Consider the following 13,544-nt stretch of genomic DNA (forward strand, 5'->3'; position numbering starts at 1 on the left):
TTCCTGTCATTTATAATGACTGAGTGAGGAAAATTGAACAGTAAATGGTCCCTAGAGAGATCAAGGACCTAAGCTACATATTTCAGTAAGTGATATGAGAGGGTCACTTTGGTATTATATCAATTACTGAGGCCTGCATGTGGAGTCCCAGTGAAATTCTATGTGAGTTGAAACATTTCCATGTTATTTACTCTACCCTGAGAGATCAAATTCAGGAGTGAGTTGTTGTCATGGATGAAGTGATGGACTTCACTTTCAAGAGAGAAGCAACAATATACTTTACTGATATAAACCAGTGAGTAAACAAAACTCACTGGTATATTCAACAGTGGTTTAACAAGATTCAATGGCAAAGTAGACTTTATTAAGGGCTTAGAGGACAGGGTCAGACAAACATTGAATCACGAGGTTCAGAAAGGACCCCACTGCTTTCCAAACTCCTCTCAGAGAGGACTCTAGGTGTGGCTGGAACTGATCCAATCTGCTTCAAGACTTGATGAAAGGTTTATGCCTGAAGGATTAAATGTACACAACCAATCCTTTATGTCACTTAGCTAAGATTTCAAAGTTTAGCGTGCTATTAATCACTTATCAAGAAGCTGTTGTGGCAAGGAATATCCCAGCCTCAAGTAGTAACCTTGCAAGGTTAACTAGACAAGTACCTAGTTAAGGGAAGATCCTGCTGTCATGCAGGAATGGTCAATGGGTACTGACTTGCCCATTATGTATGGAATAAGATAATCAACTCAACATGCATAACCTCTCTGTGAACTGATCACATCTGAAATTGAAAGACATTAAAAACTTTGGGGAAGAACCAGCCTGATGACTGAAATACTTTATGATATGGTTTGAAGCTGGCTCCCTCCAAGTCTCCCCCCACCCCAAGACCTCAGGGAGAAGAGGGAAAAAAACAACCAAGAAAACCGAAACAAGAGAGAGACAGCTAAAGCAGTATATATAAATATATTTACACTTATATTACAGTTATATACAATTGAAATATATATACAATTTCACAAGGAAAAAGGGAAAGGGAAGGGGGAAGGGAAAAAAAAAGGAACAAAACCAAAATAAAATATATATATCCCAATCAATAGCCCAAGATCTAGCAACTAAAAGAATTAGCAAAGAATATCTTACTACTCTTCCTGGGACAACCGAGAGTCTCTCTGGAACGATCGCCGGCAACCTCTCCCTCCCAAGGTCAACAAGGCCTTACCAGGCCTCGCTCCCCAACCCGACAGACTCAACAGCAGGGAACCTGCACCTCCAAAGCCACCGGAAGGAAAGAGAGCGAAGGCCTTTCCTCCTTTCTTCTTATACCCCTGCTTACGTAAAAATCGTAGGGAATACTGGGTAAATCTGGGCCCTTCCTTGGCTACAAACTGGTCACCAAGGAAAGCCTAGACCAAACTATCACACTTTATCTCTCATTATTTTAATGTATGAGATGTCGATAGATGGTAAATTATTATAAAGCCCTAAACAAGTAATAGTGCATATGTGCATACTAGTCTGGTACAAGATGTAATCAAATCTGTTTTAAGATTGAATCTTAAAGCTTAAAATTGTAAATGACCTTACTTTTTCCATTTTAGATCCCTAATATTTTTACTTGAATATTTTTTACATTTACTTTCAGAGTTAAAGTATGTGTGAGTATATAGAAATGGAGATAAAAGATGGGAGCAAACAAGAAAAAATAAAATTCTTTGGTGCTTTTCCCTTGGTTTACCCTCTCTTTTTTTGATCTGTTATTTGCCCTGTTGATTCTTCTGCCTTCTCTAAAACACATACTCTTTGTTTAGATTGATTATGGGTTTAGCAGACATGGAATTGTTACTACGAAAATCAACATAGCCTGAGAGAGGCATACCGTGTGTTCCATGCAGAAAGTCAGTCTCTTCCACTGAATTCTGCAGAGTTCTCTGTCAGACACGTGAGAAATTTGCTAATTCTTGCTAGTTGTGGACACTAGGAATGTTTACACAGATTGTTACTTCCAGAGCTGTTTCAGGAAGTGTTGTTCTGTGTAAGAATATATGATGAGTGAAAAAGGGTCTCACTGAAATTCTTCCCTGATATATAGTTCTCAGCACTGCCATACTGTTGCTTAAGCATTTAAAATAACCCTACCCACGTACCCACTGAGCATTTCAGGACACAAGTTTGTATGTGAGCCATTGTACATGAGGTGTCTGATAGATCAATCTTTAATCTTCTTTACACTTTTTTCAACAGCTAATATTTTCAGCCCTTGAATCATTTTGGGGCAGTTCCACAATTCAGTGGTGAAATATATGACAATGCTTCTTTGGCTGCTTTTCAACCTGCCAGCTAATAATTATCACAGTCAGAGAATATGCTGAGCTGGAAGGGATCCATAAGGATCATCAAGTCCAACATTTAGCCTTGCACAGGACCATCCCCAAGTGTCACACCATATGCCTGAGAGTATCATCCATGAACTCTCTCAGGTTGGTGGTTGCCCAGTCTTCTAATATGCTGGAGTCTCTCTGCAGTACCTCCCTGCCTTCAAGGGAGTCAACAGCTCCTCCCAGTTTTCTATAGTCTGAAAACTTGCTTAATATCCCTTCTAGTCCTGCATCCAATTTTGATCATTGTCCAGAACCTCTTGTGATATTAGGAAAAAATAAAATTCTCAAGAGTAAGCATTCTCTATTTAAGATTTTATATAATGTTGTAATGTCTTCCAAGTCATGTCTTTTCCAATTTAAAATTCCTTCACTAGTGTTTATTTTTGTTGTTTATTTATTTGGTTAGTTGTTATTGTTATTTGCAGGCTTCCACACTTTTGATCATGTACTACATTGCAATCTTACCATTCATTCTCTCTACACTGTCTACAAGGTGTGTTTTTATGTAAAAATATGTGGTCAGGTTTTATTATTGTGTTGTGTATAAATTTTTAATATTATCATTCTCACCAAAATCAACTTAATCTTACAAATTATATTTTCTGTATTTCTTGCAATATTTCTCTTACTTTCTCTTTTCTTCTCTTTCTCCTATTTTCTTTTAGAGTAAGTAACTTCTATTTCATTAACATGCAGAGTCTGCAACTAATATTTAAAAGCACAAGAAATGTTTGCATTTCTTTTATCTTGAATATATGCATTGCATTCCATATGACTTTCTTTTGTGAAGTGTTTTCTTTCAGAACTCAGTAAGATTCTCTCTGACTCTCTAAAATCTGTTCTTTCACAGGATACTTGAACAGGTGGTAATTTTTTAGAAAAAAAAGATGAAATATCTTCTAATAAAGCTTTACTGAGTGCAAAGGTTTTTGGTTTATGGGAGTTTCTTCTTAAAACTCATCTAATGTCTGTTTTCACTGATAGCTTAGATTTTCACCCTAGAAAGATATGTAACCTGTTTAAAAACTTAGTTTTTCATACTCATGATGTGTTGTATTGATTTCAGACAGATTGTAAAAATTCCTGGAGTCAGTGTAGGCAACCCCATCATAAACATTGAACTTTTTTTTCATATGTGAAACAAAAGAGATGCCAAATAAAAGCAGACCATCATTATGTACAAGGTTCAGAATAACCATCAAGCAGATTATGTTCAGATGGAATAAAATATGCTTTAACTACCAGTCAAGGAACCATCAAGGCCCTAGAGGCTGCTGAATAATTGGCTGGTATTCTATTCTGACTCATGGATCGTGGAAGGTGCCCTGTAGGGATGGTTATAATGGTAGAAGCAGACCAGCTTTGCCCATAGCAGTCTGTACTTTACACTTGGGGCTCAAACAGTGTTGATAACACACTGATATCTTGGCTACTGCTGAGCAGTGCTTGCACAGCACCAAGACTTTCTCTCTCCCTTCCCCACACCCCTGCCCCTAGCCAGTGGGCTGGGAGCAAACTAGAAACTGGGAGGGGATGCAGCTAGGTCAGCTGACCCTAACTGTTCAAAAGTCTATTCCATACCACATGGCATTGTGCTCATCAATAAAAACTGAAGAAAAGGAAGAGGAAGGTGGAGATATTCATGTTTATGGTGTTTGTCTTCCAAAGCCACAGTTATGGAGGCTGAGACCTGGTTTTTCTAGAAGTGTCTGGACGTCTGCTTGCTGATGGGAAATAGTCAGTTAATTCCTACTTTACTTTTGATTTTCCTATTAAATTACCATTTTACTCAATCCACAAGGTGGGAGTTTGGCTGCAACAGGACAGTGTCTTAGTGAGACTAAGATCTTAAAGATCTCTTTCTTTCAATTTTAATCCACGCCTTCTGTGTTCTCTCTCTACCATCATCCTCTCAGGAAAGAAATGTTAGTTCTGGAGTTAGGTTTTTATGTTGGAAATTAATTGCTTAAGACTTACAATTTCTAAAAAAAAAAAAAAAAATCCCACTCTTGTGGACATCTTTAGCTGAGCAGCCAAGTTTTGCTGGTTTTTTAGGAGAAGAGTAACTGGAAGTTTACCTGAATTAGAATCACTGAATTTGATGCTATGTATAGAAAAGTTTCTTTTTTTGGACTTACTTTCTTTCACAAAGATCCTGGAAACTTCTTTTGAAGCTATTCTCCTCATTCACATCTCTAGTATAAGCTTGATATTATATGTATATAGGAGGGTGTGTTCCAGCTTTCAGTGAAATATTCTTCCATGAAGTTAAATAATCCATTTTGATATGAAGGTTGTGCCAGTCCACTCCAGGAACTGCCACTAGTCTTTTTTTTCCCTGACCTGAAATCTTATTTTGACAGGTTTTCCATAGTGTGACCTGTTAGTATTGTCTTATCTGTTGTCCTACAATTACTGTCAAAGAAATTGTTGCTGACCACATTTCTCTGAAACACTGAAATGACAGAAAAAGCACAAACAGTATGTCATATGAAGCAGTCATGCAAAATTGTCATAAACATTTACTAACACCGACATAAAATTGACTTGCTCATTCTTAGTAAAGTGATCGGTAAGAATTTAAAAGTCAGTAATATTTCGCCCAGAAATATGCTTGTGTGAGAAAAAGTTGGTGTAAATATTTAGTCTCTCAAAAGCAGAGTGAACACAAGAAATGTACATCAAAATAAAAACCTAACAGAACATTTTACTTTTGAAATTCCTTTAGAAACAATTGTTTCTGCAGAGATGGGTGTTGTGCCTCCTAGTAGTCAGTACACAAATATTTTCTGTCTCAAGTTTAGAAAGGAGAAAAAGGACTTGTTCAAGACCACAGGATATATCTACACTGTTCAGGTTGTCCATGGTAGTAATTTTAGCAATAATTGTCCATAGTAATCCTGACAGGTTTGATCTATCATTCTTCCATGCCGCAAAAAGAAGGCATAGAAGGAAATCAGGCACATGTATATTCCATCACAAAATGACACAAGCTGATCAGCACCCACCAACTGACACTGATGCTCTATCAGGTAGAGCTTTAATTTCCTTTTCTAGCTGTGGGATCACAGCACTTCTTTAAAACATGAAGCATTTAATTTAAAAAAAAAAAAAATCAGGCTGGTAAGAAATTGTCTTCAGTTTTCTTGCAAATATTAACATCCGTATCACACAGTGGACTGAAAAAGCCCCAAAGCTGCAGAAGGATGTTGTAAACATGCTTATATTTTTGTAACCAGTTCTAGAGTCTCAAATTTCTGCTTCCTGGACAGAGTAGAAAAAAAAAAGTGTTTAAAATCTGGTTTATACTCTCATTCCTTATTTTTTTTCTGTTCTCAGACCTTGTGTTTTTTATCTTTGCCTCTATTTGGTTGTTTAAAGCAAGTAATGAGAAGGTCGTATTACTGATAAAAGTACTTGCTGCACATTTGAATTTGGACTGGTGCATTTGAATATGTACAAAGTATTTGGTTTGTAAAAAATGTAAGAGCATTAAAATTTCTAGTCTGTGTATTTGATGAAGATATAGGATATTGGATAAGCAGATGCATAAAAAGATGAGAAAGTCAGTTGATCCAAAGCATATTTCCTGACTTATCATGTCTACATCTGCATTGCACTGTTTTGTGATAACTACCCTAAAATAAACTTACCCACTGAGATCTAAGGAATCTTTTTGGAATCTTTTTGATTCACCCTATTTATAGAGTGTTACTGTTGTACAACCCATTACTGATGAATGTCACCTTTCCCATTATCTTTGGGTTTTTTTCATTAATCTCTTCAGTAGTTGAGATGAGATGTTACTCTATAAGCAGCAACAATTTAAGCAGTTAGACCAATTCTCAATTATACCTCTTTTAAAAACTAAAATGCCTTTTCTCTGAAAAGTTCCAGTGTGTATAAGATAAGCACTACATTAGTAACCAGAGGAAAGATTGTTAACTATTACAATTCTGAAAACTATTTCAGGACAATGCTTATGTGGATGTTTGCTAAAAGTTAGGTATAACAATAATGAGCTGGACATGCACATTCTAATAAAAAACCCAAGAGAGTTACACGTAAGGTATAAGTGGTATAGTAAGGAAATCCGAGCCAAGAACTGTCCACATATAGTATTTAAACCCTACACATTGTTCTGATAATGACTTAAGTTTGAGTACCAAGTTTATGGAGTAAGTAATTTACTAACTAAATTTGCATCTGATGATATATGTATGACAGATGGTAACCCATAGGACATAAATGGTATCCTATATAAGGAACTGATTTAATTTTCGAAATTGTGTCAAGCCTGGAGCCTCTAATTTGAGCCAAACCAGTGGTGACCAGACCCATGCTGACTTTGTGGACGTTAAGTGGGCAGTTACCAGCTACAGCAAGATGCAGTTGATGTACATAGTAATATGTCCAGGAGATACCTGGGAGGAAGCAGGTGCTCCTATTGTTTCAGGCCATTACTTTGCAATGACACTACATTTTCCCCATGTCGCCTGCTGCAGTTTTCTGCAAGTGTGCAGCAGATGCTGTGACACTGTCATGTGCAGTAGAAGCCATGCTTATGCCAGTAATTAACCTATACCCCCTGTGAAATATACCACTTACCCTTGACTGACATGAAAAAAGCGAGAAACATAAAACAATGAAAAAAATAACAGTTTGGTTCTGTTGATACCTCACAGATGAAATGCAGAATGCAGGAGTTAACTTGTCTCCTTGAGTGTCTTGCTCATAGACTTTAGTCCAGAGGACATCACTACCCTAGTTTGCATAGACAGAAAAGCGGACTGTCCATGAGTCTCTGCAAGTACGTCTTCCCTGAAACATGTACAAGATGCCTTGGAGGAAAAGAAATCAAACCAAGCATGATGGGACATTATTTTGCTTAACTGTAAGTCAAAGTGTGTTGCAAATTGCATTTTATCCATCACTAGATATTTCCAATCTATATAGCGGGATATCTTCTTTTTTTTTTTTTTTTTTTTAATTTCAGGGGTCCACTCCATCTTTTCTGGTAGTTTGAATCAGGCAATGATAATTGGAAAAGACAGATTTCTTTAAAAAATAAAGTTATAGGATTCCAACTTAATTATGAGTTGACACTGCGTTCACAAATTCAGTCCGGTGTGTATGTAAGAAGGAACTGACCATCTGTTTTATTATTCATGCATATGTCTGCATGGACAAAAGATGTTCAGAACCATTTAATGTATTAATCTGTTAAATAATGAAAGGGGGTGTGCTCACTAATTTTTTATATTGCTTTACTTATTGATATGCATTGTATTTTTATATTGTAAAGAAGTCTGGAAAAATATGTGAGTATTTTCATTTCAGTGAAACTGAGCCACAGCTGCTGTACGTTTCCCTCAAGCTTATGAATTTTCTTGTGCTGGGTTTCATTCCATTAATATTATCAACACAATCTGCCATCATATTGCAGGTAACTACTTTTCAAACTCCAAAATAATCTCTTTCTAGATCGAAACCTCCTCCTCTGCAGCAATGACACAAATATTTTTTCTGGTACTTCTCTCTATGCTATAATTTGCGTGAATCTCTGGTCCAAATAAAAAATTTCTCCTAGAGTTTTATTTTGCCAGTTAATGCTCCTATAACTTTCATGATGGATAACTTGCAGTTTATGTATTTTGAAGAGGGTCTAGGACTGGGAGAGGGGCAACGCAAAATTAAACAGCTATTTTATGTGCTATTTATCCACACCGATCACTCACTTGTCACTGGGGAAGTAAGGTCACAGAGATAAATATAAAGGTATATTTTGTTTCCCTTCTTTCAGTCCTCCAAGCACATGGCTCTCTTCTTTACCTTCTGTAAGTTGCTCAGCTGACCTCCATCACATAGAGCGAAAGTGCTTATCAGTGTAGAACACGCAGGAGGAATTATGTGGGCAAAGCACCTAGGAACTGCTGAAAAATGACAGAGCTTGCAGGATACCATAATACAGTAAGATTTAGCACTAGGTTTGGTAAAAATGTGGGAAAAGACCCCCAAAATAAACTTAATTAGAAAAATCAGGGAAAAAAATTTCTGGAGGACATAGATCTACCTACATAAAGAAAGGAAAATCAGAAAAACAATTTCCATAATACCAATTTCCAAAAAAAAAAAAAAGAGGAAATCAGTTTTAGGTTTGTGAAATTGAATTGAACAAATATTGGGGATTTTTTTTTAAATTTACAGGTTGATGTTATCAAAAGATAAATATTTCACTCTCTTATTCACAATGGGAAATGAAGAGGAATAAAAGGAATTAAAACCACTTCTGGAAAATTACAGTTATGTGAAAATTATGGTTTTGCCGAGAAAATGAATCCAGCAGAAAATTCCAGAGGAGCTGTAATAAAACCCTTCCCTTAATTTCACACTTGTATAGCAATTGAATGCTACACATAGCGGTTTTTGATTTTTCATTCATACAGCTATAGTGTGTGAACATTTCTCTAGTTTTTACAGAATAATTCTTCCAATAATTATGTTGAAATGGACAACTGTAGTCATCCATTTTGTATGTGAGTACAAACCTTTTGCCAAGGTTCAAAATGAAGTTTTTGTGACATACCTCTTTTTGTTCTCTGTCTCAATTCAGTGATTTTTCACATCGCATAGAAATAAAGGAAATCTACATTAAAATATTAAACAATAATTTCCTTCGGGAATACCTTAAAAAAACCCAAATTATTTTAACAAAACAACTATTTTTTCTCTTCTGTATATTTCTCATAGTCAGCAAATAAAAAATAAAGTTATCTTAGTTTTGAGCTCATTTTAAATGATTCACACTTTCAGCTGTATTGTATTTTGTACATTTGAATATGTTTGCTTTTAAATTAAATTGGTAACAGTGCTTATGCCTTCAATAACTTTATTTGAATTCAGTGAATTCACATCAAAATAGATTTATATCTGAATGTAATTACATAAAAAAAATACTTTTCCCACTACTTTTATGTGTAAAAGTGTATGTAATATTCTCAATTTCTTGAAACGTCAGAAGTGGAAGATTTGAAGATCAAATTTAAAACAATTTCCCACTACAAGACTCATAAAGGTTATTTGCACTAACAGTAACATCAGCTCCCTTACATATAGCAATATAATTTGTAATCTTTCACTGTCTTACCTTTTTCTTAAAAGCCCATATTGCCTAATATATTAGAGAGAAGTTGATTCATTTTATTCATAGAAATCAAGATATGAAGCAGTCATCTGAAACAGTTGAAATAAAATATTGCTTTTTTATGATTTGTCAAAATCTGTTTCTAGAGAAGATATAATTTATGATCTACCCACCAAATCTTTTGAGGAAAGAAATTAATGAACAATGCCATAAACATTAGTAAATATAAGAATTATCTGCTTAATTTCAAGCAGAGCAAGCTTTTATAACATTCTTCAAAAAAGGTAAAACAGTTTTCACAAAGTATCCTCAGGAGCATACTCCAACACTTTAATTCTTTCAGTTTTGCAAAGATGTTAGGTCATCTTCAGTTTTCAAACTCTTTTTGGCTGATATGGAGAACTATTATATGAACTCTTAGATCAAATGAGAAGTTTTGTACAACATTTCACCTCCCCAAGACTGGGATACGGGTGGTGAGAGCTAGCTCTTCTGCGATGTGGAGCTGACCTGTGACGAGCTCTGGGAGCCACCTGCTCACTGATCCCCCCCATGCCTGCCCTGCTACCCCAGCACAGATGACCCCAGTTCCCAGAACCAGTCCTGCTCTACCCTCATTCCTTGTGACCTGTGGGACCATATCCCACCTCTGTGATGTCCCTGTCCTGCCAGATGTGCCATGACCCACAGCTACTGGATCACCTCCCTCTCAAGGCCACTAGCCCTCCCTGCTCCCTGATACATGCTGCCCAGAAGGATTTTAGCACAAATATCTAGTCCCACTTTGACCAAGTACATGTGTTCCTATATGATGATCCATCTGTGACCATCCACTGAATCACAGAAAACAGCAGAGCATGCCTGATACATGAAGTATCTTCTGTTAATTTAAAACATACTGGCGAAGTCTGAACCCTTTGTTTGCACCTTATTTCTTATGTTCCAGTTAATCTTAATGCAATCTCAGAGCTGTATTGAAAATAATGAGGCAGGCACCAGACAGATATTCCCCTACCATTATGTAACAACGAACATACAAAACAATTAACATATCAAAAGTATGTTAACATTTCTGTGGATTGAGACATCAGTGATAATGGGGGAAAATACGTTCTTTTCAACTCATTCTATAAGTCAGTAGTATTTTCTTTCACTGGAAATAAGGGACAATACATTATCTGAAATAACAGAGCTTTTACGTACTATTTGAGTTAAGAATGGTTCTCACAAAGCAGCAGTGTCTAATTTGGGGTCACAATTAATTGATCTATATGAATGGCTACTGATAATATTGTGCTTTCCTTGCTTTTGCAGCAGCCACTTCATTTTTTTCTGTAATTCACATTTCTTAGAAGTGCCAGTGTTAACCATTTTGTTCTTAGAAATTCTGTTGGAATTATTTTATAATAGTCTCCATTTGCATCCTGTCTTTTTTGACTGTAAGCCACTGAGAATTTTCTTCTGAGAGAAAAAAAAGAAAAAAACCTCTGTCTAGTTATACGAATTCCGTTTTCATCAATTCATAAGGAACAATTTCTGTTAAACTCTTTTCTTAAGTACCTATGTCTAGATTTTGCTGAGAGGATGATATTGTTAGAGACCTGTGGCAATAAAATTCCTCTATGGATGCAATTTAGTACAAAATAAGCAGTACCTCAATGTCACTTTTTGTAGTCATCATGCCAGCACTCCAGCTCACACTAGGCAAGAGCTCTGTTTCGTACATCAGAACTTCACAATCACTATAGAAATTAGGCTCACATAAGCAAGGGCTAATTCTTGAAAAAAGGTTCCTCTCTCAATAAAATATAAGAGTTTCTTTAAATCCAGGACTTTTCTTGCTTGCTTGCTTGCTTTATTTCTTCCTTTTTTCTTTCTTCCTTTCCTTCTTTTTTTTTTCTTTCTTTCCTTTCTTTCTTTCTTTCTTTCTTTCTCTCCCTCCTTTCTTTCTCTTCCTTCCTTCCTTCCTTCCTTTCTTCCTCCCTTCCTTTCTTTCCATATTCTTTGTATAGGCATTCTGCAGAAAGCACAGCAGAGAGAGTTAATCCCTTTTACATGTACCCAAAATGTTCATAAACTGCTTTTCCACATCCAGCAGGCTTCATAGCCTTAATTTTCAGTGACTCAGAGAACAGAAATTCATTAAATTGCTCCAAGTAGTGACAACTGTAGTGCCAACAGTCATCTCTGGATAATGTCAAAATATTGAAGAAATAAATTACACCAGTAAGCAAACAGCAAGGTTTGGAGATCATATGCCCTGTGCAGCATTTTTGAAAGAAATCACCCTTCTTTTTCTCTTCCAAAACATGGTGTTCACATCTACTCTCTTTTTGCTTACATCTGTCAAAAGAACAACAGTTGCTAAGGAGAATTTAATAAGTGAAAACAGAATAATATTACCCATTTATTGATAACAGGGAAGGCTAGTAAAATAATGTATTCAAGACAGACTGTGGGTTAGCAAAGCAGGTACCACTGAGTGCCAGCTCTGTAAGACTCCAATGCCAATTTGTGGGAGGTAGTTTTTCAGTAGCAGCATCTGGCTTTTTGGCAGACTTGCCAGGTTGTTTCACTGACAGTTTCTCTTCCCTCTAAGTCGGTCACTTGGCTGTGTTATTTGCTGGGTGAATAGTCTGCTTTGTTCCAAAAAAGTAACATTTATACCACCTCTCCTCTTGACTCTTAACTCCTCCGGTGTGATTTTTGTCTGCATATCTGCTTGATGGAGACTTAGCCTGTGAGCATTATTGTTGATATCGGCAGGATTACTCCGAAAGTTGTCTGGAAGAGATTTGTCAGCATAGTGTCATAATTCCAAAAATCCCTTTCTATAAAGGCAAAGATTATATCAAGAAAAGGGTTCTTTAGTGGTAGAGCTGTAGTGGGCAGAGGGATTGTTTCCCAAATGAAAGAAAAAGGTTCTTTTTGCACGTGGACTTGTGCTGTAGTGTTTTCCAGTCTAAGTATATTGCTCCAGGGTTTCTGCCAGAACACCCCAGAATCCAAACAAGTGCACTAAAAAATACTTTTAAAGGCAGAATAACATGTGATTTAATGAAACATTGCAAATCCAGTTCTAAAGGAACCAGTGGATCATGGCAGAATAAGATTATATTGTACACTGTAGAAAAATCTCTGTTAGATATTCCTGTCCACAACACAAGGACATATAAAGTACTTGGATTCTATTATTTAAGCTTCTGTTATGTATTTTTCCATCATCAGAAAATGCAGGGTTTATTTTTTGCATTCACAAAAACAAAGCAGACATATAATAGTAAAATTTCATTACTTTTGTTCCACATTTAATTATTAGATATATTCATTTCTAGACAAAACAGAAATAAAAGTAGTTTCAAAAGAAGTTTACTTTTTTTAAAGCTTGGAATGATTTTTATTTGTAGAAATACTATTTGCAGAAGTTTAAGAATTTTCTTTTTTTTAAATTTACTAAGAAATTACTTTCAAAAATATTTTTATGAGTACTTTTTGTATGTGAACTATTACAGGAGCTTGATTACTGCTGGGTGCTGGGCCAGATTATCTGGACTGTACATTTGACAAGAAAAGTTGGACCAGATGATCTTCGAGGTCCCTTCCAAATTGGTATCCTATGATTTCTCATAACAGTGCATCCATTAAATGTGTATTGTTATATTTAGCTTTTGGCACTATTTATGAAAAACAAAAGAGAGATAATGGTAACTGGAATTTGTAATAGTAGGATTTGTTTCTACTTTTATGTTTACACATGTAAAGTAGATGGCTATTTCCCCTAGTATTAATGTCACAAAATATTCTGGAGATCTCTAGTATAATGCTTCTGGCACTGTGATTAGATTTGCAGGATGCTAAAAGCAATGTTGGTTGTGTTTTAAAATGCTGACATTTACACAATCTCAGCTCCACCATCATAAATAGGAGTTAAGGTGCTCTGAAAACCAGCCCTTTGAAATGCATGCTAAATCATTATATATTCCCACTGAAAATAGTTTTTAAAAAACCCCACAAACTTA

Source organism: Lepidothrix coronata, unplaced genomic scaffold (assembly GCF_001604755.1).
Source record: "Lepidothrix coronata isolate B3197 unplaced genomic scaffold, Lepidothrix_coronata-1.0 Scaffold75, whole genome shotgun sequence".
Taxonomy (NCBI): Eukaryota; Metazoa; Chordata; class Aves; order Passeriformes; family Pipridae; genus Lepidothrix; species Lepidothrix coronata.